The following is a 27,391-nucleotide window of genomic DNA, read 5'->3' as shown; positions in this document are numbered from 1 at the left end:
ATACTAAAAAGGGGTATCGACATTATGGGGAAGGGGGCTACATCTGCTATGACTTCTTTATCCAACAGAATAAGGCAGAATTGATGCTGGGCCAGTTCCAGGCAGAGCCCTTAACTGGTCTGGCATCTTCTGCTTCCTGACTCTTGGTGTGTCCTGAGCAGCCAAGTAAGTCCAGACTACTCTGCTAGAGAGAGAGGCCATGTGGAGGAGCACAGACATCATACAAGAGAAAAAGAGCATCTTTCATGCAACTGCATGAAAGACTTCAAGTAAGAACTGACCAGCTGAGCCCTGTCAATCCACAGACCATTGACAGACAATAATAGATTGTTATTTTAAGCCACTAAATTTTGGGTAATTGTTAGGCAGTAATAGAAAACCAGGATATTGTCCAAAGGATGAAAAGAGCTTTGAACTGTGGTCTTTTTTTTAATTCAAAATTAAAAAGATTCCAAAAGGGGCCAAGAGGGCACTTGGGTGGGCACTCTTACGCACAATATAGACAACCCTTTTTAGGTTCTAATGAATTCAAATAGCTAGCAGTAAATACCTGAAACTATCAAACTACAACCCAGAACCCATGAATCTTGAAGACGATTGCATAAAAATGTAGCTTACGAGGGGTGACAATGTGATCGGGAAAGCCATAGGGACCACACTTCCCTTTGTCCAATGTATGGATGAATGAGTAGAAAAATGGGGGCAAAAAAAAAAAAAAAAAAAAAAAAAGGACACCCAGTGTTCTTTTTTACTTTAATTGTTCTTTTTCACTTTTGTTATTATTTTTGTGTGTGTGGTGATGAAAATGTTCAAAAATTAATTTTGGTGATGAATGCACAACTATGTAATGGTACTGTGAAAAATTGAATGTACGCTTTGTCTGTACGGTATGTGAATATATCTCAATAAAAATGAATTAAAAAAAAAAAAAACTCCAAAAAGACATGTTCTTTCCGTATGCAAATATATCCATTCCATCACAAAATCCCACAAGCCTTAAATCATTTCAGTAACTACAAAATCTCATCAAAGTCAGTTATAGGTGTGATTCATCCTGGGGCACAACTCCCCTCAGTCTATGAACCTGTGAAACTTAAGAGAACAAGTTATCTGCTTCCAATATACAAATGAGGGACAGGCATAGTATAAACATTTCCATTCCAAAAGGGAGAAATTAGAAGGAAAATAGGGTCATGAGTCCCAAACAATTCCAAAATCCTGCAGGGCCTACTCCATTAGATTTCAAGGTCTAAGCATCATCTATAGAAGGATTTTTGTCCTTCAGGACTGATGAAGCAGCAACCCCACCCTTTCCAAGTGTTTGTGCAGTGGCTATGGCTCTCCCCAAATACTGGGGTGAAGGTTCCACCTTCTTCAAGCATCAGGTTGGTGACCAGGCTCTAGGCTCCACCCTCTTCAAACCACGGGGTGGCATCCAGACTCTCCACAATCCCCCAGGCATCTGAGAAAACTGGAGAACAGGGCAGAAGTCCCACTCTCTCCAAGTGCTGGGGCATAGCCTTTCCACACATATGGGTGGGCTCGCTCTCTTGGTCTGAGAAGAAGTTTCTCAGTCTAGACCTCAGCTTCCATAATTCTGCCTTTGAAGTAAATTTTCCTTCAATCTGTCCCTTTAGTCCAGGCTGACAGTGGTTCCGTTTACAGAGATCTTGCAAAAAACATGTCAGTTTCTCATGTGGTACACAGGGTTCCAAACTACCAGACAAAAGAATTTTCCACAAATCCTTTCTTGCACCTGACTTGCATCGAAATGGCTAACTGGTTCCATATTCAGTTAAACCCCCACATGGAACACTATTCTCTGGGAACTCACTTTCTGGAAGCTTCAAATTTTCCAAACCATCAATTTCTGGTTTCTTTGTGCTTAGAAGTTCAGTTCTTAGCCTATCCCTTTTCTCTCACATTTTACTATAAGCTGCTAGGAAAAACCAGGTTGCAGTTTCCACATGAAATCTGAAATCTCCTCAGCTAAACATCCAACTTCATCCAACATCAGAACTCAATTTTGCCAAGTTCGCTGCCACTCTAAAACAAGGGTCATCTTTCTTCCAGTTTCCAATAACACATTCATCGTTTCTCTCTAAGGCCTTTAAGTACCTTTAGCATCCAATTTCTACCAACAGTCTCTTCAAAGCAATCTAAGCCTTTTCTATCAAACAGCTCACAATTCTTCCAGCCTCTACCCATTAACCAAAGCTGTTTCCACATTTTTTGTATTTGCAATAGCAGCACCCCACCCCTGGTACCAAAATCTGTTTTAGTTTCCTAGACTGCTGAAAGCAGATACCATGAAATGGGTTGGATTCACAATAGGAATTTATTAGCTTACAGTTTTGAGACTAAGAAAAATGTCCAAATCAAGACATCATCAAGGTAATGCTTTCTTCCCAAAGAATAGCTTCCGGCAATCCTTGATTCCTCTGCCACATGGCAAGGCACAAGTTGGCATCTGCTGGTCTTTCCCTTCTCTTCCGGGTCTCAGTGCTTTTGGCTTCTTGCGTCTATGGCTTTTTCTCTCTCTCTCAATTCATTCCATTTATAAAGGACTCCAGTAAGAGGATTAAGACCCATCCTGAATGGGGTGAGTTAAATCTTAACTGAAGGAGACTCCTCAAAAGGTCCTACTTAGAATGGATCCAAACCCACAGGAATGGATTAAACTTAAGAACATGCCTTTCTGGGATACACACAGCTTCAAACCACTGCAACCTGTCTCTTAGAGAAAGATTCATATAAAAACCAAATTCAAAGACATATATAAATCCCAGAATGTCAATTTACTTAATTGAAAATGAAAAAAATTTATCAAGTGGCCCATTTACTTTTATATTCAGCACAGTCTTTTTCTCAATAAGCAATTCTACATGGAAAGTATGGCATAGAGGAAAGAGTTTTGGAATAAAAGAGCTGAATTCCAATCTCAAGTCTCCAGATATTAGATTTGAGGTCTTGGGGAAGTCACATTACCTGTCTAAGACTCAGTTCCTTCATATGTAAAATAAAGATGCTTGCTTCATTGCTGTTATTTTTGTATAAATTAAGACGCCTGCCAAATACCTAACTCAGTGCCTGGCACATAATATAGCAATTATTGTGATGGTTAGGTTTATGTGTCAACTTGGTCAGTTGATGATATCCAGGTGTCTGATCAAGCAAGCACTGTCCTAACCTTTACTACAAGGACACTTGTGGCTGGTTAATAAACCAGAAGGCTGGTTTATTAAATCATCAGTCAGTTTGCTCCACCTGTGACTCATTACATCAACCGAAGGGTATGTCTTCCACAATGAGAAAACTCAATCAGCTGGATTTGATAAAATCAGTTGAAGACTTTTAAGAACGAGAGAGAGAGCTCCTTCACTTCTTCTTCGGCTAACCAGCAAAGTATTTCTTGAGGAGTTCATCAAACACCTTCAATGGAGTTGCCAGCTTACTGCCTGCCCTATAGAATTTGGACTCGTGCATCCCCACAGTTACGTAAGACACTGTTATAAAATCTTTTATTTACAGATATCTCTTGTTGATTCTGTTTCCTTAGAGAATCCTAACTAATACAGTTAATAATATAATTATAGTTATTCCAGATTATAATCACTTGCTTATTAATCAGAGATTCAGAGCAAGAAGATAAGTGGATATAAAGCTTGTGTCATCATGCTAGGATAGTCTAACATTCCTATTCCCACTAAGAGCATAAACCAGATCCTCAAAATCAGGTAACTGGCATGCCTCTTCCATGAGCAATACCAGGAAGGGCACCACACATGCTTGCCTCCGACACTTCCTCTTCTATGCTTTCGCTGCTGACCCACAATTCCCACACCCTCTTTTAATGGACACATTCTTTCTCATGAAAGAAGATAATATGATTACTTGGCTATACTTTCTTAGCTAAAATCATAACTCAGTCATGCCCTACTGGGATTACAACTAAATTGGATTTTAAGTATTTATGTCCTATGTCACTTCTAAAGATGGCTAACTTTACATTTTAAGTTTCCCTAATTTTTTTAAAGGGGTAATCTTAACTTCATTTGGGGGAACCTTCCATGAATTAAAGAGAATTTGTAAAAGGTCAAAGAAGAACCAAACACAGGCTATCTCTGCCTCCACACCACTACTTACTCCCCCAAGCCTCTGCTTTAGTATCATCCTAATATATTCAGATACAGGGTACAGAATTTTAAGAATAAGGAGTATGGGTTGGGAGCTACAATGGGAAGAGTACGGGAGACCAAGAATAAAACTGTAAGTGCCCATTGCATGTCTGAGACTATGGAAATCTCTACTCTATTTATTTATTAATACATCAAGTCTTCACACTGAATCCCACTCCCCAACTATTTCCAATTTCACAAAACCACAGTCATCATTCCAGTCACAAAATCTTACCAATAAAAAAAAACTTTTTCAATCAGTCATTTCTATTGTCCCATATGTAAAAGAGAAGCATAACAAACCTAGGTTACTTACCCAGAATCACTGGAAAAAGGAACCCATTTGTTTCCATCAAACTAAGTTGGTTTCCTTTTAGGGCCAGAAAGCTAACTGTATACAACTCTAGTGAAGACACTAAGCAGCAGGTTCAGTTGAATGAACTGCTTCAGCTGTTCCACTACCTGTTTCATCTAAAAATACCCACAAGCAGAAAAAATTTTCACCATTAATAGTCTGCATCAGGAACAATGCCCTAAGCATAGCTTAGCCCTCATGCTTATCCACCTAAAAGAGGAATAGCACAAGAAGACAAAAAGCACTTGGAACACAGAAGGGAAAGGGAACGGATGGTTTTAATGCATTATTTTACTTTCCCTCCTATACTTCAAGGGATCAATTATCACAAAATGTGAGGTCTTGGCAGGGCTATGAGCTACAAGCCAGGAACTATTTATAGTAAATGCCATAATGTGATGATTACTTACCATTAAACCCTAGCAAGTCTGTAGCCAATATTTATTCAGTATATAAAATGTCATACAAAGACTTACTATTTATTTCCTAATTCCAAAGCTCTGCTTCTCTACATTTTTACTACCAACTTCAAAGTGCTTTTCTGAAATTTTATCTAAACAGAAGCAGTCTATTTTCTGTCTCATCTGACAGAGTCAAAATCTAAGATCACAATATTAAGTTAGTCACATCCGATTGTTCATATTCACTTTAAGTATCACCTGACAAAACTGCTCAGAAACAGTTCCTTTTCAAACTCCTAATTAGAAGGATTAGAAACATAAAACATTTAAAACAACAGCTCCTAGGCCAGTACCCACTACACCTTGAATTTACTGTCAACTCACACCTCTAAATCAAAGACCCAGCTTTTTTCTAGAGACTATTTCCATAATTCCTTATCATTAAACCTTTCAAGCCAGTTCACTGGCATTCAGTAAACCCCAAAATAAAGACAACAGAACTACTGAGTTCTGTTACCAATTCCACCATTACCTTTCTGGTTCTGACAAGGGCCTGTTTCTACATCTGTAAAACTACAGCACAAACGCTATCCTCATTGACTTGTCTCCCCCAACTCTCCTTCAGGAAAACAAGAAGTTCCTCTCTTTATTCATGCAGCCAACTATTCATTTAAAAGGAAGAGAAAAGTTTCCAGTGTAAACATTTTGAAATTAATTCTCCAAGCTCAAGAAATCTTAAGCTAATGTTCCTTTGGCTATTAATCAGAAAGAAAACCAGTTTACACACACAAAAAAACAAAATAAAACAAAAAAACACACACAACAGAAAACTTTAGGCCACAGTTCTAGTGTTATATACAAGAATACTGATTCAATTTAAATATGGTTTGAAGAGCTGTGATTCAGTTCCAGGCCAATAAAACTGTCTTGAATTATGGTCTCAATCACTAAGAATAGTAACATTCACAACCTTCATCCCTTTATTCCTTCATTCCAGGCCATGGCTGAACACTGATATTATTAGGGACTCCAAACAGGAGTGTATAATCAACCAATTTCCTTTAGCTAATTTTGTAACACGGCAGAAAATCAGGTCATGGGACAAAGCGTTACTTGATAGAAGCTTAATCAGATGAACAAGAAGGCACATTTTCTAAGGAAAAAACAGACTAAACTACAAGAATATCAGAGAGAAAATTAACCTCATACTACACAATATAGCCAGAAAAGAACTAGTTATAGTATTCTTTGTTTGCTCACATAAAGGTAATGTTCCAATTTACTAATACTGCCGTTATGCAAAATACCAGAAACGGATTGGCTTTTATAAAGGGGATTTATTAGGTTACAAAGTTATAGTTCTAAGGCCATAGAAGTGTCCATACTAGGGCATCAACAAGAGGATACCTTCACTGAAGAATGGCCGATGGTGTCCGAAACACCTCTGTCAGCTGGAAAGGCATGTGGCTGGCGTGTGCTGGTCTTTTGCTCCTGGGTGTGTTTCAAATTGGCTTTCTCCAAAATGTCTCTGAGCTTCTGTCTTCACTCCTCTCACTTAGCTCTTGTTTCTCTTTAAGCATCTGGGGGGCCTCTCTTAGCTTCTCTGGGGCAAACTCTGGGCTTCACCTCTTAGCTTAGCATCTCTAAATGTCCTTTTGTCTGCATCGCCAAGCACGAGCAAGCATCTGAGTCTGTTTCAGCTCTTAGCTTCTCTCTTAAATACTCCAGTGAACTAATCAAGACCTGCCCTGAATGAGTGGGGCCACACCTCCATAGAAATAATCTAATCAAAAGTTCCACCCTAATCAACAGACTAATCAGTGTGCTGCCACAAGACTGCATTAAAGAATATGGCTTTTGTGGGGATATAATAGATTCAAACCAGCACAGGCTGTCTCCAAAAATGTCTTCTGGGTGTTTTCTCTCTAAGCGTCTCTGAGCTCTCTTCAAAACATCTCTGCCTTTTATCCTCTCACAGAGGTTGCCTGTAAACTAATTAAGACCCACCCTGAATGGGCAGAGCCACATCTCCATGGAAACAACCTAATCAAAAGGTCCCAATAAGTCTGCACCCACAAGATATGGTTAAAAGAACATGGCTTTATACAGAGAGAAGATGGCAGCATAGAGAGGAGTGGAAGCTAGTCAGTCCCCCTGGAACAACCAATAAACAATCAGGAACAACTAGTAAATAATCTGGAATAACTGCGGGGGGACAAACGTGACCATCCACTCACCATACACCAACCAGAACTGGGAAGTACGCTCAAGATCATAGCATAAAATCTGTAAGTTAAAAACTGTGACTCTAAACCAGGAGCCCCCTCCCCCCACAGCCCAAACTATAAAACCTGTGAGCACCCTCCCCCAGGGCAAACTGCAAAGCCTCAGTGTGCTAGAGAGCAGCACTCTCCAAACAAGCGAATATAGCTCAGCTGAGCACCAACTGAGGTTTTAATTAACAGGTGGACTGCTCACTACAAGCTACTTATCCCCAACAAGTAGACAGAGGCTTTTGGTGATGACTGACCTTGGAAAGCCAGAGGACCTCTCTGGGAGGGAGGGGAAGCGCAGAGGACCAGATGTGGTCTCTGGACGACAGGTGAAACTGAGGGGGACTGCAGACTGACCCTGAAGGGGGACATTCTGTCCCTTTTTCGGCTCAGCAGAAAAAGCCTCAGCCATTTTCAATTCCCAGCACTCAGACCCAGACAAGGGCAAAGATAGCAGAGCCAGAGTCTATTCAAATGCTAATGACCTCTCCTGAGGAGGGGGGGAGAGGGGGTGTATCTTCTCTAAGAGGAAAGAGGCAGTGCCAAGCTCTACTACCCGCCTTCCATTCAGAACCAGACCCCAGAGCCTGGGGGAAAACACCCAAGCACCACTCCTTACACCAGTCTGGAGACACAGGCTGACAGGCGCCAACTGCTGGGCAGAAAAGCACAGTGATTTGAGGCCTCACAAGGTATATCCATCAAACACACCCTCAGGTAGATGTGATACTATTGCCTCCTACCAGACCTGAGCCCGTTCTGGTCTGGGAAAACCTGATTGGGGTAACCAAGGAAACCAGATGCCCAGACAACAGAAAACTACAACCTACACTAAGAAAAACGAAGTTATGGTCCAGCCAAAGGAACAAACTTACACTTTAAATGAGATACAGAAATTTAAACAACTAATATTAAATCAATTCAAAAAGTTTAGGGAAGATATGGCAAAAGAGATGAAGCATATAGTGAAAACACTGGGCGTACATAAGGTAGAAATCGAAAGTTTTCAACTGGCAAAATCTATGGAAATGAAAGGCACAACAACATAAGAGATGAAGGACACAACGGAGACATACTACAGCAGATCTCAAGAGGCAGAAGAAAGCACTCAGGAACTGGAGAACAAGACACCTAACCTACACACAAAAGAACAGATAGAGAAATGAATGGGAAAATACGAGCAACATTTCTGGGAACATAAAGACAAAATGAAATGCAGGAATGTACGTGTCATGGGTGTTCCAAAAGGAGAAGAGAACGGAAAAGGGGCAGAAGCAATAATAGAGGAAATAATCAATGAAAACTTCCCATCTCTTATGAAAGACATAAAATTACAGATCCAAGAAGCACAGTGTACCCCAAACAGAACAGATCTGAATAGGCCTACGCGAAGACACTTAATAATCAGATTATCAAACATCAAAGATAAAAAGAGAATCCTGAAGCAGCAAGAGAAGAGCAATCCATCACTTACAAAGGAAGCTTGACAAGATGACACGTGGATTTCTCAATAGAAACCATGGAGACAAGAAGGAAGTGGGGTGATATATTTAAGATACTGAAAGAGAAAAACCACCAATGAAGAATCCTATATCTGGCAAAACTGTCCTTCAAATATGAGGGAGAGCATAAAATATTCTCTGACAAGCAGACAATAAGAGCATTTGTGAACAAGATACCTGCTCTACAGGAAACACTAAAGGGAGCACTACAGACAGAAAGGAAAAGACAGGAGTGAGAGGTTTGGAACACAATTTTGGGAAACAGTAGCACAACAATGAAAGTACACTGAACAAAGATGACTGCAAGTATGGTTAAAAGAGGAAGGTTAGGAGCATGTGGGACACCAGAAGGAAAGAGGAAAGTTAAAGACTGAGACTGTATAACTCAGTGAAACCTAGGGTGCGCAACAATTGTGATAAAAGGTACAAATATGTCTTTACATGAGGGAGAACAAATGAATATCAACATTGCAAGGTGTTGAAACTGGGGTGGGATTGGGGGAAAATACAATCAATGCAAACTGGAGACTATAACAGAAACAATATATTGTGCATCCTATAATATAGCACAGAAAATATACCAAAGCTAAATGCATATGGGGGGGAGGGGGGACATAGGGGAAGGGTATGGGACTTTTGGCATTGGTGATGTTGTCTGACTCTTTATTCTACTTCAGTCTAATGCCATCTTTCCTTTTCTTGCTTCCTAGCTGTCATGTTTTTTTTCTCTTTTTTTTTCTTTTCCTTTTGTCTCTCTACCTTCTTTGACTCTTCCTCCTTCTTTGTGAAAGAAATGGAGATGTCCTTATATAGATAGCGGCGATGGTGCTGAATACATACATTCATGACTATACAGGGAACCAACAATTGTTTACTTAAGACGGAACGTATGGTGCGTGAACAAAACCGTCTTTAAAAAAATGGGTTGATTTAGAAAGTTTGCGGGCAATACATTGAGTGAAATAAGACAGACACATAAGGACAAATATTGCAGGGTCTCACTGATATGAACTAATTATAATACAGAAACTCACAGACATGAAATATAAATTCCTAGGATATAGAATGAGGCTAAAGAATGGGGAGCGGTTGCTTAGTATGAGCAGAATGTTCAACTAGGGTGAACTTAAACGTTTGGAAATGGACAGAGGTGATGGTAGCATGTTGTGAAAATAACTAACAGTGCTGAATGGTGTGTGAATGTGGTGGAAAGGGTAAGCTCAGAGTCACATATGTCACCAGAAGGAAAGCTGGAGGTTAAAAGATGGGAATGTATAAAACAGTGAATCCTGTGGTGGACAATGTCTGTGATTAACTGTACAAATATTAGAAATCTCTGTCATGAACCAGAACAAATATATGACACTATAACTAGAAGTTAATAATAGAGGGGCATGTGGGAAAAATATATACCTATCGCAAACTATATACTACAATTAGTAGTATTTTAACATTCTTTCATCAAAAGTAACAAATGTACTACACCAATACTATGAATCAGTAATGGAGGGAGGGTGGTTAGAGGTATGGGAGGATTTGAGTTTTCCTTTTTTGTGTGTGTATTTCTTTTCTGAAGTAATGAAAATGTTCCAAAAATTGAAAAAAAAAATTTTAATTGTGGTGATGGATGCACAGCTGTATGATGGTACCATGGGCAATTGCTTGTACACTTTGGATCTTTGGATAATTGTATGATATGCGGACAATCTCAATAAAAAAAATTTTTTTAAGTAAATTAAAAAAAAAAAAAAAAAAAAGAACATGGCTTTCCTGGGGAACAAAATAGATTCAAACCAGCACAGGAACCCACATGGAATTGCTTAACTTTTTTTATTTTGTCAAGTAAAAACACTCACACTTTCCCATTTCAAAACTTTTTACAAGGCTACAGTAAGCAAAACAGTGTGGTACTTTCACAAGGACAGACATGTAGAACAATAGAATAGAACTGAATGTTCAAAAAGAAACCCTCACATCTATGGCCATATGATTTTTGACAAGGGTCAAAATCAATGGGGAAAGAATAGTCTCATTAACAAACGGTGCTAGGAAAAGTGGATACCCAAAGGCAAAAGAATGAAAGTGGGCCCCTACCCCACACCATACACAAAATTTAACTCTTAAATTAATCAAAGACCTAAACATAAGAACTAAAGATATAAAACCCCCAGAAGAAAACACACTTTCTGTGTTTAGTTCTGGGAATAGTTACAGAACCTCTTACTAGGCAATATATTCTTAGACTTTACACAAAAGCATGAGCAACAAAAGAAAAAACAGATAAAATGGACCTCACCAAAATTAAAAACTTTTGTGCAGCAAAAGACATTTTCAAGAAAATGAAAATAGAAAAGACAACCAACAAAATGGTTTCTATAACTTAGAAACCATACAATCCGATAAGAATTCAATATCCAGAATATATAAAGAACTTCTACAACTCAACAAAAAAAAAGACAAGCAAACCAACTCAAAAATGGGCAAAGGACTTGAAAAGACATTTCTCCAAAGAAGATATACAAATGGCCAACAAGCAACTGAAAAGATGCTCAACGTCATTAAGGAAATGCAAATCAAAACCACAATGAGTTACTACTAGAACGGTTATTAATTAAAAAAAAAAAAAAAAACAGAAAATAAGCGTTGGTGAGGATGCAGAGAAACAGAAATCCTCATGCATTGTTGATGGTACTGTAAAGTGGTACAACCACTGTGAAAAACAGTTTTGCAGTTCCTCAGAAAGTTGAACACAGAATTACCATATCACCCAGCAATCCCACTTCTAGGTATATACCCAAAAGAAGTGAAACCTGAGACTTGGACAAGTATCTGTACACCTGTGTTCACAGCCTCATTACTCACAACAGCCAAAAGGTGGAAGAAACCTGTTTTGGTTTACTCAGTGCTAAAGCAAATATGACGGAATGGGATGGGTTAAACAACAGGAATTTATTGGCTCATGATTTTGAGGCTAGGAGAAGTCCAAATCAATGCATCATCAAGGCAATGCTTTCTTCCCAAAGACTGGCATTCTGGGGCTGGCTGTTGGTGATGCTTGGTCCTTGGCTCTTCTGTTACATAGCAATGCGTATGGCAGCTTCTCCGAGCCTCCCCCTTCTATTCCAGGGTTCTGTTGACTTTCAGCTTCTGGTTGCTCCCTCTGTGGCTTTCTCTCTGTGTGTCTGAACTTCATTGTTTATAAAAGACTCCAGTGATAGGATTAAGACCCATCCTGACTGAATTGGGCCACACTTTAACTGACGTAATCTCATCAAAAGGCCTTACTTACAACAGGTTCACACCCAAAAGAATGGAGTAAGTTTAAGAACATGTTTTTCTGGGGTACATAGCTCCAAACTGCCACACAACCCAAGGGCACATCAACAATGGATGAATAAACAAAATCTTGTATATACATACAACGGAACATTATTCACTCATAAAAAGGAATGAAGTTGTGAAACATGCTACAACATGGATGAACCCTGAAAATACCACAATGAGTGAAATAAGCCAGACACAAAAGGACAAATATTATATGATCTCAATGATATGAAATAACTAGAATATGCAAGTTCACAGAGACAGAAAGATTCAGGACCAGGGATGGGGTAGGAAATGCCTAATTGGTACAGAGTTTCTGTTTGGGGTGATGGAAAGTTTTGGTAATGATGACAGTGACGGTAGCTACTGTTACCATCATTTCATTTTAAAAGGACCATTGAAGGTCATGATCTCAGAATACAGAACATATCTTTAAATTAAATATATGTAACTTTACGAAAAACATACTATACTGTCCTTTCTACCAGTGTCCACAGAGCAATCCAGAACCTCTTGTCTAGACCTCTTTAATCAAAATACAAATATATTTGGAATTCTAATACTGACTTTTCAAGAAAACTTCACAAGGACAATCAAATTCACTTCACAGCACGGACATTCAGGTCAGGAAAGATCCTATGCAAACTAGTTATCAAAAGTAGCCACTAAAAGAAAAAATAGCCACTGATCATTACAGAGTAGGAAAACAATGAATTAACTGAATAGAACTTTAAGCACAAATGCAGGAGAACCCAAGATGGCAGCTAGGTAAGACAGGGCAAAAAAACACCTCTGTGAAAAATATTAGATAAAAGCCAGAAAGTGACCCAGAACACCAGTTCCAGCGATGCACCAACCGGACAAGGTCTGCCAAATCCACAGGGACCGTGCATTTGGTGAAACCGGGAGTCTACATTCTCAAACGAGTGAGTGAGCTGGCTGAAAGTCCGGGAGCTGCACTGCAGTGTGGGGAAACTGTGGGTAGGCATTTGAAGATGGACTAGTTCTTTTAAAAAAAAAAATCTGGGACCAACTGTGGATACAACGGTGAGAACTGCGCAGTGAAGCATGGCAGGAGCGGGCTCTCCCAATTCCTTGGTATCTGGCGTGGAGGCTAGCCCTTCCCACACCTGCTGCTGATTGTCTCGGGGCCAGGGGGCAGAGGGAAGGAGCCAAAAGGAGAAAGAAACCACACCCCTTGCAACCATCTCCCCTGTGAGCTGGGGATGCTCCCACCCGGAGCCGGATCCACAACCCAGAGCCGTGCCAAGAAACCCAGTGTGACGGGGAGTGTTTCCCACAGCACCACGCACACACCACAATATCAGCCATGGACCGTGGCCTTTAGGGCACCCACAGCTAACTGTCCCAGAGCTGGGAAGGCAGAGCTGTGCAAAGAGGGGGAAATTAACCCGCCCCATTCAACCATCTTTAAAGCAGGCTGGGAACACCCCTGCACGGCCCGACGGCCCAGGGCTTCCCTGGAGGGCCGGTGCGCACTTGTGACGTGGCGCAGCCTTCCCTCAGCAGGGGTCCTGGAAGAGCATGGCTGAGGAGGGGTACCCGCTCGGAAATCCCAGGGAACCTACCACAGCGCCAGGGATTCGTGGGTCAGTGGCAGAGACAATCTGTGGCAGGACTGAAGTGAAGGCTTGGACTCTTGCAACAGCCTTAAATCTCTGGGAATACCTGGGAGGTGTGATTATTAAAGCTGCCCTGCCTCCCTAACTGCTCAGACACATGCCCCACATTCAGGGCGGACAGCACCAACAACACACCCAAACTTGGTGCACTAATTGAACCCCACAAGAATCAGACCCCCATACACCACAAAGACAAAGTTGGGGAGAACTGACCTGAGGGGAATAGGTGACTCACGGATGCCATCTGCTGGTTAAGCAGAGAAAGTGTACACCACCAAGCTGTAGATCTGATAAATTAGAGATTTGTATTTTACAGATCCTGAAAGAACCCTATCAAGTAAAGCAAATGCCAAGAGGCCAAAAACAACAGAAAATCCTAAAGCATATGATAAAACCAGACGATATGGAGAACCCAAACCCAAACACCCAAATCAAAAGATCAGAAGAGACACAGTACTTGGCACAATTAATCAAAGAACTAAAGTCAAACAACGAGAGCATGGCACAGGATATAAAGGACATGAAGAAGAGCATGGCACAGGATATAAAGGACATAAAGAAGACCCTAGAAGAGCATAAAGAAGAAACTGCAAGAGTAAATAAAAACATAGAAGACCTTATGGAAATAAAAGAAGCTGTTGGCCAAATTAAAAAGACACTGTCTACTCATAATACAAGATTAGAGGAAGTTTAACAACGACTCAGTGTCCCCGAGGACCACAGAACAGGAAATGAAAGAACAAAAGAAAGAATGGGGAAAAAAATCAAAAAGATTTAAATGGATCTCAGGGATATGATAGATAAAATAAAACATACAAATTTAAGAGTCATTGGTGTCCCAGAAGGGGAAGAGAAGGGTAAAGGTCTAGAAAGAGTATTCAAACAAATTGTTGGGGAAAACTCCCCAAACCTTCTACACAATGTAAATACACAAAGCATAAATGCCCAGCGAACTCCAAATAGAATAAATCCAAATAAACCCACTCCGAGACATATTCTGATCAGACTCTCAGATACTGAAGAGAAGGAGCAAGTTCTGAAAGCAGCAAGAGAAAAGCAATTCATCACATACAAAGGAAACAACATAAGACTAAATTGTGACTACTCAGCAGCCACCATGGAGGTGAGAAGGCAGTGGCATGACATATTTAAAATTCTGAGAAAAATTTCCAACCAAGAATACTTTATCCAGCAAAGCTCTCCTTCAAATTTGAGGGAGAGCTTAAATTTTTCACAGACAAACAAATGCTGAGACATTTTGCTAATAAGAGACCTGCCCTACTTCAGATATTAAAGGGAGCCCTACCAACAGAGAAACAAAGAAAGGAGAGAGAGATACAGAGAAATTTAACAGACATATATGGAACATTACATCCCAAATCACCAGGACACACATTCTTCTCTAGTGATCACGGATCCTCCTCCAGAATAGACCAAATGCTGGGATATAAAACAAGCCTCAATAAATTCAAAAAAAAATTGAATGTATTCAAAGCACATTCTCTGACCACAGTGGAATACAAATAGAAGTCAATAACCATCAGAGACTTAGAAAATTCACAAACACCTGGGGGGTAAAAATGAGGGGGAGATGAAAACATTCCCGGATAATCAAAAGCTGAGGGACTTCATCACCAGTAGATCAGTCCTATAAGAAATGCTCAAGGGAACTGAGCAGGCTGAAAGGAAAGGACACTAAACAATCGACTGAAACCACATGAAGAAATAAAGATTTCCAATAAAGTTCACGTGGTAAATATAAATACCAATACTACTGTATTTTTTATTTGTAACTCCACTATTTACTTCCTACAGGATCTAAAACACATAAACTGTAATGATAAATCAGTGGTTTGGGACTTAATGTAAAAATATGTAATTTTTGACAAGAACTACATAAAGGTGGGGGAATGGAGGAGTAAAGGAACATAGTTTATGTGTCCTATTGAAGTTAAGTTGGTATCAAAGAAAAACAAGACTTAAGAGGCTAAATTTAAGCCCCACGGTAAACACAAAGAAAGTATCAGAGAATATGACTATAGAGATGAAAAGTGGAGTATGGGTTATGAGAAGTGGGGGAAGGGGCAACGGGGAGTTAAGAAAAGAGTGTAGGGCTTCTGTTTGGGGTGAAGGGAAATTTCTAGTAATGGATGGTGGGAAGGTGATAGCATTGCAACATTCTAAATGTGATTAATCCCACTAATGGAAGGCTAGGGAGGGGTTGGAATGGGAAGATTTAGGCTGTATATATGTTTCCACAATTGGGAAAAAAAAAAAAAAAAGTCTAAATAGACAATGACAATTAAATGCCAAGGATGATCCTGGATGTGATCTGAGGATGGAGGAGAGGAGGCTCAAAAGGACAAAGATGGGACAAAAGAAAGAAAAAAAAGGAAATATAGAATGTAAGCTTTGTATCAATGTTGAATTTCTTGAACTTGTTAGCTGTGCTTAATGGGATTGCATAAAAGAATGTTCTTGTTCATGGGAAATGTATACGTGAATTATATTGTTTGTTCAAGCATGTGTGCAGCTTGCTCTCGTATGTTCAGAAGACAGAGCAATAGATGATGGATGACAGGGAGGGAGGGAGGGAAAGAAAGAAATGGTGGTGTGACAGGACATTAAAGTTGGTGGATGGGGCATTGGGGGAGGGGAGTCGGGGTATGCTGGCGTTCTGTGTATGGGGTTTGTATTGTTTTTGCAACTGTTCCTGTAAGTTTGAATTTATTTCAAAATAAAATTAAAAAACTAAAAAGAAAAGCAACTCAAAGACCAAAAAGAGATACTTATAAAAGTACTGAAAAGGAAACTATCCCAGGCCAACTTTACCTGTCACAGAATCCCAAATCTTCAGAAAGATTTGAGATTTAAATTTATTCAAGTAGACATCAGGAAGAATATATTGCTCCATTTGATTCAACAAAAGACAACCTTTAAATAAACATTAAGAATGCATTGCTTTGGTTTAACAAAAGAAAATCATGACCTTGCTTTGCATTATGATGTCTTCAATCCTAGCATTTTCAAGATTTTTTATCAAGTATAAAACAAGAGAATATATATGCTGATAGTTTAACTTCATGAAGAAGATTCTTTGTTTCAGAAGTAAAATTTAAATCCCAGTAGGATTAATTCAGTGGATATCACATGATATAGAACAAAATTCCCTTTCATACAGAATCCAAAATACCCATACACTCAAATCACTAGACAGCAGGAATAAACTCAACTGCCTCATTTTACAAACAAGGAGAACTAAGGCTCCAAAAGGTTCAATAATTTCTTTAAGGTTAAAATAAAACATTTTTACCCCACAGTGCTATATATTATTTATATATAATTAATTAATTACATGAAACCCAGCTACAGAAAGGGCTGACAGTGGCAAAATGAAGGCTAATGGCTAGTTCTATAGCTTGCAGACAAAGTTTATTCTGAAAAGTCCTTTCCTACCATTTTAAAACATATTTCAGACCAAAGACGGGCAAAAAGGCATTTGTTTTAATCTTGAGATAGCTACATTACTTCAATGTTTAAACAGAAAATCAAAAGGAGGAGAAAACCCTAATTCTACTACTCATTTTTTCCAACACTTAATGATTCTCTATTTCTTTCCAGATATAGCTCAAGTACCTGGAACAGCTCCTGGGATATAGCAGGCACTAATAAATAGTATTAAAGAAATGCAAATAGACTACTATTATTACTGCATGATCTAGTTTCTATTATTTTAATGTTATTATCAAATACAAAGCAATTCCAAAGCGTTATATTTCACAAATATGAACTAGTACATGTGTGCATTCTCACTTTCTAAATCAATCAATCACATTCAGGATTAGAATAAGATATACTTCTGCTACCAATTACAACAAGAAACTAGAAAAACATCAAATATAAATACGTAGAGAGAATTTAGTGGAGTCCTTCAATAACATTAGCGTTGCAGAATGAGAAAACCAGTGTTATACAGGCTAATCTTTTCAAAACTTTGGGGAACTCTGAATCTGCTCATCTAATATTGGTTCTATATTTAAACAGGATGCTAGTATGTACTATTTTAGTTTCTTTGGCTGCTCAAACACCATGAAATGGGTCAGGTTAAACAATGGGAATTTATTGCTCACAGTTTTGAGGCTAAAAGAAAGTTCAAACCAAGGCATCATCAACACGATGCTTTCTCCCTGCAGACTGACATTCCAGGGCTGTCTGCCAGCTATCTTTGGCTCTTCTGGCACATGTCACGGCACATGGCAGCCTCTTCTGGGTTCTGTTGAATTTCAGCTTCTTGCTTCCCTGGCTTTCTCTCTGTGTGTCTGAATTTTATTCCAGTAATAGTCCTAATTGGGCTGGGCCACACCTTAACTGAAGAAACCTCATCAAAAGGTCCTATTTGCAATGGGTTCATTCCCAGAGGAATGCATTAGATTTAAAAACATGTTTTTCTGGGGTTCATACAGCTCCAAACAACCACAAGTATTAAAACAAGTCCCCACAATGAATCGGTACCTATGCTTGACACAGAATAAAAAACCAACAATTTTAGTGATTAGTAAAGTATAGTTGAAAAATTTAGGGAATTTTTAACCACTTTTTAATCTAAAACATGCAAATCAAGACTAGCAGTGAAAAGCGGATTGTGAATTTGCCTTTTGTATGTTACTAAATAGAAAGTAAAAGTACCATTATAAATAGCAATCCAAATAACATTAATTTTTTCAAACCAGAAAGCTGAAAGTACAAAATTTCCATTTAGGGGCCTGTTCTGGTTTGCTAATGCTGCCAGAATGCAAAATGCCAGAAATGAATTGGCTTTTACAAAGGGGGTTTATTTGGTTACACATTTCCAGTCTTAAGGCCATAAAGTGTCCAAGGTAAGGCATCAACTATAGGGTACCTTCACTGAATGACGGCCACTGGCGTCTGGAAAACCTCTGTTAGCTCGGAAGGCACATGGCTGGAATCTGCTTGCTCCCAGGTTGTGTTTCAAAATGGCAATCCCCAAAATGTTGCTCTTGGGGTGTTTTGTCCTCCCTTAGCTGCAGCTCCTCTTCAAAATGTCACTCTGAGTTGCTCTGAGGTCCCTCTAATTGGAAGCTCTTTTTATAGGACTGCAGAGAACTAATCAAGACCCACCCTAAGTGGGCAGGGCCACATTTCCATGGAAACATTCAGTCAACAGGTCACACCCTAATCAAAGGTGTCACTCACAGTTGGGTGGGTCACATCTCCATGGAAACACTCAATCAGAAGTTTCCAACCTAACCAACGCTAATACATCTGCCCCCATAAGATTGCATCAAAGAGCATGGCATTTTGGGGGACATAATTCATCCAAACTGGCACAGGGCCCTAAATCCTCAACCTAACTTGTCTTAACTAGGATACTAACACCTCTAAAAAAATTAAGCATTCAGCAGTGACCATATTACAAAATCAAGACCTAATAACTGGCATCATAAATTCAAAATCAGAGAACTGACAGCTTAAGTTTGTCTAAGAGTAAAAGCATCTGATGCTACCACTTAAATTATAGAAAATCCACTAGATGTAGCTAAGTTCTATTCAAAAATTCAGCTAGGAATGATTAATGAAATAACTCTGCTTAAAAAGCCAATCAGCTGTTCATCTGAAGGGCAGGTAATTATGAAACACCCCTCTACTTATCAACTCTCATATATAGAAACAAAGCTATATTCAAAAACAAGAGGTTCAACTCTGACTGCCTTACTAATGGTACTGATGGACTTGGATCATCAGATCAATGCTTTGAGCCAACCCTTTATTCATTTGCTTACAAGCTTGTGCTTTGTTTTAAAGTTTTATGAACACTATTAACTCCATGATTTTTTTTAAATTGAGTTTTATTGAAATATATTCACATACCATACAATCATCCATGGTATGCAAGCAACTGTTCACAGTATGATCATATAGTTACGCATTCATCACCACAATCTATTTCTGAACATTTTCCTTACATCAGAAAGAATCAGAATAAGAATAAAAAATAAAAGCAAAAAAAGAACACCCAAACCATCTCCCCCCCATCCCACCCTATTTGTCAGTTAGTTTTTGTCCCTACTTTTCTACCCATCCATCCACACACTAGACAAAGGGAGTGTGATCCACAAGGCCTTCACAATCACACTGTCATCCCTTGTAATCTACATTATTCTACAACCATCTTCAGGAGTCCAGCCTACTGGGCTGGAGTTTGGTAGTTTCAGGTATTTACTTCTAGCTATTCCAATACATTAAAACCTAAGAGGTGTTATCTATATAGTGCATAAGAATGTCCACCAGAGTGACCTCTCAACTCCACTTGAAATCTCTCAGCCACTGAAAGTATTTCGTCTCATTTTGCATCCCCTTTTTGGTCAAGAAGATATTCTCAATCCCACGATGCTGGGTTCAGATTCATCCCCGGGAGTCATATCCTGTATTGCCAGGGAGATTTACACCCATGGGAGTCAACTCCATGATTTTTAACAAATACAAAAGAAGAAAGTAGCAAGAAGAAAAAGTTTACAACTACAATCCATTCATTGTATACTTATTGAATGTCTACTATGTACCAGGCATTATTTCTAAATACTGATGACAAGAGGAAGTAGCGATAATAAATATGAATGGTAAAGAAATAAGAAATTGAAAAGCATATGGGAAGGAACTGTTTAAAGGACAAGTATGCCTAAAGGACAAAGACTGAATCTTGCAATATGTGAAAAGTACTGTGCTAAAGTAGTGAATAATGAGTAAGAGAAAAGGAAGAGTAAATGATAAAATGGAAAGTATATATGGAATTATTTTGGTTGTTGCAATGAAGAGCTACTAACATTTAATGGAAATAGGCCAGGAAAGTCCAACACAAAGAAGAAATGTCTCTCTTCTCAAACTTTCCATGGGATGGTTAAGTGAATGAAAAATATCTTTATAATTATCAAAGCCTAGGACCTAACTCCATTCTACATATAAACATCAAGTCTTTTCTGCATAAACTGAATATATGCTAAATTCCCAGGAAAGTAAGTACCAAATACAGCAAGAGAAAATTGTGCTCTATGTTATTCATAACTTTTACTAAGAATTGTTCATCATTTTAGTAGTTTGCCTATCATGACATTTAAGTTACAAATACCCTTGTGGCAGTCTACTCTGGGAGCTGTCATGTTAAGCTGATTCTGTTTGATGCCAATATCTATTACATGTTAACATCTTTCTATGATGACCTGAGTATTTACAGATCAAAATATATACTATTTTTTATTTGTCATTTACATTACAGAGAATTATATTATTTTTTAATTATATGTGTAAAGCTATATTATCTATGAAATTCATTTCAGTAAAGGGAGTAAAGGCATACCTTGGAGATATTGCAAGTTTTGGTTCCAGAACACCAGAATAAAGCAAATATCGCAATAAAGTCACACAATTTTTTTGGTTTCCCAGTGCATATAAAAGTTATGTTTACACTACACTGTATTCTATTAAAAGTGCAATAGGATTATGTCTAAAAAAAGACAATGTACATACCTTAATTAAAATGTGACACAGAGACCTCAAGTGAGCATATGTTATTGGAAAAATGGTGCCAATAGACTAGCTTGACACAGGGTTGCCACATACCTTCAATTTGTAAAAAACGCAAGATCTGCGAAGTGCAATAAAGCAAAGCACAATAAAATGAGGTATGCCTGTATTTAAAAATATTTATTATAAAAAGAGAGCATTGGATCTGATAGGTTTGAGAACCTGGGCTAGAAGATTAGAATTAATGTTGGATGCCTACAGGTCTCAAACAAGTCAGGTAAAAGCAGAAAAGGATGTGCAGTCATGGATTTTTTTTTTTTTTTTAAGAATGTAAATTCTAAGCATGGCAAAAAGTGAGTATGATGAAACTTTCATTTGCAAGCTGAAGATGATTCTATAGGATTAAAGTCTATTCAAATTTGTATTACATCAAAGTGAGTGACAAGGAGGTAAATATAGGGCTTCTTGTCTGCTAAGAAGTTCCTTGTGACACTTGTGGAAATCACTAAGGAGAGAAATTACCTGTCTTAGATTTTCAAGGGAATCACGATGCCTGTCAGTCTATTTAACATACAAGAAAAATATACCTGATCTAAGATGACCAGAAGAATTACCTCATTTTTTCTGACATACATGCACCTAGAAAACTCTAAGGAACTCTGAGCTAACAATTGAACTTAAAAAAAAATCTTTCAGAACCTAACCTGAACTCCTATATGTGAAACGATAATGTTTCTACTACAGAAAAGACCCTATTTCTCTGTAAATAAGGGTTACTTATTCTTACACTGCCTTTCAGTCAAGGATTACAAAGCTGCATTCCTCTAAATGCTCATTCAAGCTTCCAACAGGTACACCTAAGTATTACTTCATGGTGGGATATGGTAAGGCAAACAGAGGGTTGGATGACTCAGCTCCAGAGCTCCAGTCACAAGAAGAATTAGTATTAAAGAAAAATTGGTAACTTCAGTCCACTCTCTCCACCAAGAGTTAGAAGTTTAAACATAAAATCTCCTGAGCTCATGAAACCTCTAAGAGAAACACAGAAAGTAAAACTTGATTAATGCTAAGATGAGTTAAAGAAAAACTAAAAGTTAAGCCTGTTGTCTGCTTTTTGCTTTGTTTTCAAACTGGAATTTCCAGCTGTTTTACTAAATTACATGTGGTTTTACTACCTCAATTACTTCCCAACTGAAAAAAAGTTTGGACACTTTTCTTTTCGAAGTTGCCCTACAGTGTGTAACTTGAGAGCAGTGATCCAATTCCTCTGGTCTCAGTAACCACAAGGAGAGAAAGTGAACCCAACAGATACTGCTATAATGAATAGCATTCACTAATTACTCAGACCCAGTCCTTGTTCTAAACAATACCTCCCGTCTTGGCCTTGGCTAACATTATAGAGTCTCAATTATCTTACTGAAAAGTCTCATCAGGATCCCAAAATTAGAAATCGAAGCTATACCAGAACAAAACTTTAGGCACCCTGACACAAGAGGGCAATTACTATCCCTTTATCCCTCTACACTAGGGTTTCTCAATCTCAAATTGCTTGACATTTTGGGCACTCTTTGTTGTGGGGGGCTGTCCCATGCACTGTAGCATGTTTAGAAGCATCCTTGGCCTCTATCTACTCAATACCTGTAGAACCACCCCCTAAGTTATGACGTTCAAAAATGCCTGCAGACATTGCCAAATGTCCCCTGGGGGGCAAAACAGCTCCCCACTGAGAACCACTCCTCTACACTATCTCTTTTATTTCTTATTAAGCTGTGGAGGATGAAAAAGAAGGCAGACTCCATAGGTTTCTTATTTTTATACCCTTCTAATTTTACCATAGAGAACAAGAAGTAACCCACACCTTCTTTCCTCTTCTTATAATCTGGTTGTCTGAACGAACCTATCCTCCTCTCCCTAAACATAGAGGTCATTTAAAAAAATAAAACACACACACACACACACACACAACACAAACATAAAATGCATTCAGTTGGTACTTCCAAAAAAAATACAAGTAATTTTATCTATATGAGTTTAGATTTTATCCTCCTCATACTGAAAAAGTCCCACAAGATTTCCCCAATATATACATGTCTATTTATCAGCAGAATTTCAAGGCTAGAACTAGCCTTCTGCCCACTAGAATGTTTTTCTTATTTATAGATCCTTGCAGGGAATATATTTATTGATACTGCAGATTAAAAATTCACATGGTACCACCTGCATTTTATACCACTTTAGCCTTTTTAAATGAAGATCTCAAAACACTAAAGTCACTACTTTAAAAAACTACTAGTTGGTGTTCAAATTGTGAAATCACTTATTCATTCAAGAAATGTTTAATAAGCAAGTGCTACATAGTATCAGATGTTAAATAATTAAGTAGACTTTTTTAGCTGGTAAGTCATTAATAGCAGAGTTTAAGATAATCTAATAATTAAAAACTTTCAAACCCAGCTCAAATCAGTAAATTGTTTCCTCTAGGGAATTCAGCAATACTACTAACATAAACTAGATACCTCTCTGGGACCTTTCTAAGAATCACGCAACTTACAAAGCAAAGTCAGTAAGCTTAGAGTTTTAAGAGTCACAAAATCTTTAAGAAATATACTTTCAAACAATTCACACGGTGGTTAGAACATTTTCCTATATTAGAGACATTACAAGTACAGCACAAATCAACAATCTGTGTAGCACCTGGTAAACAGCCAAACTAGGTAACATTACTTATTGATAATAATCACATTTTATTAGCTCAAAGAAAGTGATATAATGAGAAGACGTGAGAGAGAGAGAGGCCTTGCTAGCTCAACTCAGAGCTCCAAAGGCCAACAATACACTCCCAGTCCTTGATTAAACTGCTTTCTTGTATGAACACACTGATCTCTATAAAACACTTAAAAACCACCCTAGTCTCATCGATACCAAAAGTAGATTATTTCCATATATGATTTCTCAACTGTTTAATGATAATACTATCAGATTCTATTTCATCAGATATTCCCTGAACGTGATTTAAAATTGGGATGGGGGAGGGTGTGAAATAAAATGACACTTTACTGTATAGCATTATGAGGTATACTACCTGGTCATCCCTAAGTCTAGCCTAGTAACTCCCATTAATCTTGGCTTCATATTGTCTCTCAACAGGATAGTCAGGTGAAGTAGGAGTTTCTGCTGTGTTCTGAAAACAATTTTAAGATATTTAAGTATTTCTTAGTATTTCCTCTGTCGTCTGATAACCAAAAAAAATACAATGCCATTTTACCCACTCATATATAAATCTGATATCCTGAGCCTTCAGCCTATATAGATAATCAAGCTCTCTTATTTTAAAATCCAAGTTGAGTACTCACTAAACTTTAGCAAAATTATTTTTATTTTAAATAGGAAAACATTTTTAATAACAGAAATTCCCAAATCAAGATTCACTTCTATGACAGAGGCTCTTTTTTGACAGCTAACAGGTAACAGTATCATTGATATATTTACATCTCAAAATTCCCTTCATGACTTCCCCTAAATTTCTTAATATCTTCTTTCTGAATGAAACGTTTGCCCTCTTATCTGGAAGGATCCAAACCAAAGACACACAAAGCTGAGATGGATAGATCAGAATTAGCAAGGAGTGTTATTTCAACAAATTAAATGAATTTAACCTACATAGCATTAGGCAGAAGTTCTAATTAAAGCTAGTATTCTTAACACAGAAATTAATCCTTCAGAGTAATAGAACTAACAAGAAAAACAACAAAAACCTAAGGATAGTCTCAGGGTTGAACCTTGGTTAAGCTATTGCTATTGCCTGCACACACTTCTAAATATATCAAGAAGTGATAAATCCTAAAGATTGAGGAAGGAATTAAAAATAAGGGAAGATTTGTAAAACTTTTCAACCTAGCTATGTTGATGGATAAATGGCAAGAGTTGAGATGGCTCTGAAGCAGTCATTCCAATGCAGTGAGTGAAGAAACCTACCTAGAAGTAGCTCATTAAAGGCAGATATAAATACCCTGTCTCTGGTAATCAGAGAGGACAGCACTCATCGGTGGTGATGGTTCTCGTCATCCAACTATTACATCAAGAGTCACTACCCTCTTTAGATGCAAATTCAGTCAAGACAAAGAAAAATGTTTTTCAAGATAAGCTGGGTCTGGCTATCCTCAGACAGACATCCAGGTTTCCTATAACATTTGTCCAGTTCAACAAATACCTCATGCCTAATGCATGCTGGGTACTCATAGTGAGGGAATCTCAAATTTATGTTAAAAAAAATTTTAACTTTTAAATGTCGTCCTATATATATGAAAAACATGTTACTGACTTACCAGTGTTTGAGTTAGTTTTCACTAGCAGAGATAGATTTGCACTGAACCAACCACTTAGTGACCAGATCATCCTTCTAACCGACTTTTCAAGATGACTGTCTGGGGTTAAGGACACAGAAATGGCCAGAAAACAAGACCAAATTCACTCTCATACACAAATCAAAACTATAACCTTGACCTCACTGCACCTTTCCCTAAAAAAGCATAACAACACTGATTTACTGTTTCTCCCTTCTTCCTCAATTCACTCTTCCTTTTTCTACCTCACGCGCTATGCTATTCTGCTCAATCCGAACTCAACCAATCTCCTTCACAACTCAATTTAAATCCCACCTGTCCGTCACACCTTCCTGGACCTCATCAATGCTACCATACCCTCCTCTCTCTGAACTTTATAGCATATATTATCCCATTCTTATTCACCTTACATTATTATATTTTCCATGTCTGTCTTGTCTTTGCAAGACTGTGAAGTCCTTAAGGACAGGGGCCATACACTCCTCGGTATAACCTCCAGGACATCCAGCAGAAAGCCTTGTATAAAATTGTGTGTGTATATAAATATATATATGTATAAAATGTGTGTATATATATACACACACACACACATATATACACACATATATATATGAAGTATGTTATTTATACTTAATTGCATTAGGTTCAATTTACAAATAGGCATGACAGACAATAAATAAGACTTAAAAGAACAAGAATTTCTCCTCAGGCATTTAACTAAGGCTTAGAAATACACCTTTAACATCTTTCAAATTATCCCTTTTTAAGAGCACTTTTAAGGGAGAACCTGAAGTGGTAAGAAGTTATAAATTGTGACAATTTGGACTAGATTTGCTTACTCTTAAAGGGAAGAGAGAGAACAGTAACTTACAACTTGGAAACAACAAGGCTGTAACAGTCAACAAAGCATCATATACAACAGCATGTCACTGGTCACACACATGGAAGTTCTAATGGCATTTGCTCTTCCCAATATTGAAACACGGAGAGAGAAATAAACAAACAAAAAACCCACATGTCCACAGCCAAATCAGCAAGCAAAAACAAGTAGAATTTAGATGAAATTATTATGAAGACATTTGGGGTGGGGCAAATGGAGAGGAAAGAAAATGCTATGAAAGCCTGAAAAAGCACAACTTTAAGGTGAAAAGGCAGGATCCTTTAGGTGCTTATTCAGGGCACTCCATTTGTGTTTCCAAGAAATAAGAACACATGCAGCAAACACAGTTTAATAGGCTTTCTCACAGATTGTATCTGAGACCATAAATATAGAACTAGTAACTAGTCACCCTGTCTTAAGGCTGAACATGGACCTAAGGTACAGAACAACCATAACTAATTCTAAAGATAGGCCGAGGGTAGGATTGTCATTCACCCTCGTGGTCCCGGCAGTAGCTATACCTCAACCCAAAACAGCTTCTGGGTTTAGGGTGCTAGACCTGGTTAGCATGCTACAGAGTTGCTTTCCTCACAATCAAAGAACTGCCTCTCAAAGGGCTAATAGTCTAACAGAAACTAGTTTCCTCACAACCACAGAAATACCTCTCAAGGGGCTTACAGTCAACAGAAACTAGTGAAAACCGATTTTATGTCAGAAGATGCAGGCCCCAACATTCTGTCCTGAATGATGTTGTTTTTAAGTGAGGGGGTGGGTAAGGAAGGTGGTACTAAAGACACTGGCAGCATCACAACCAAAATAAACCAAGATGAAACACTATGTTCTACCTCCTTCCTAAAGTCATTTCCTTCAATAGTGATAAGGGGTGCAGGCAGTCTGCAAGTCATAAGTACACTGCTGTTTTCACTTTCACAAGAACCCAGGAAACCACTGAA

General features: G+C 38.3%; 1 protein-coding gene across 2 annotated transcripts in view; it reads right to left on the bottom strand.

Annotated features, from left to right (window-relative positions):
* Positions 1–27,391, bottom strand: part of RNF115 (ring finger protein 115) — a 148,554-nt gene that overhangs the window by 120,254 nt on the left and 909 nt on the right. The window lies entirely within an intron of this gene.

The sequence above is a fragment of the Choloepus didactylus genome, chromosome 2 (assembly GCF_015220235.1).
Source record: "Choloepus didactylus isolate mChoDid1 chromosome 2, mChoDid1.pri, whole genome shotgun sequence".
In the NCBI taxonomy this organism is placed as follows: Eukaryota; Metazoa; Chordata; class Mammalia; order Pilosa; family Megalonychidae; genus Choloepus; species Choloepus didactylus.
This window is presented reverse-complemented; position numbering and strand designations above follow the sequence as displayed.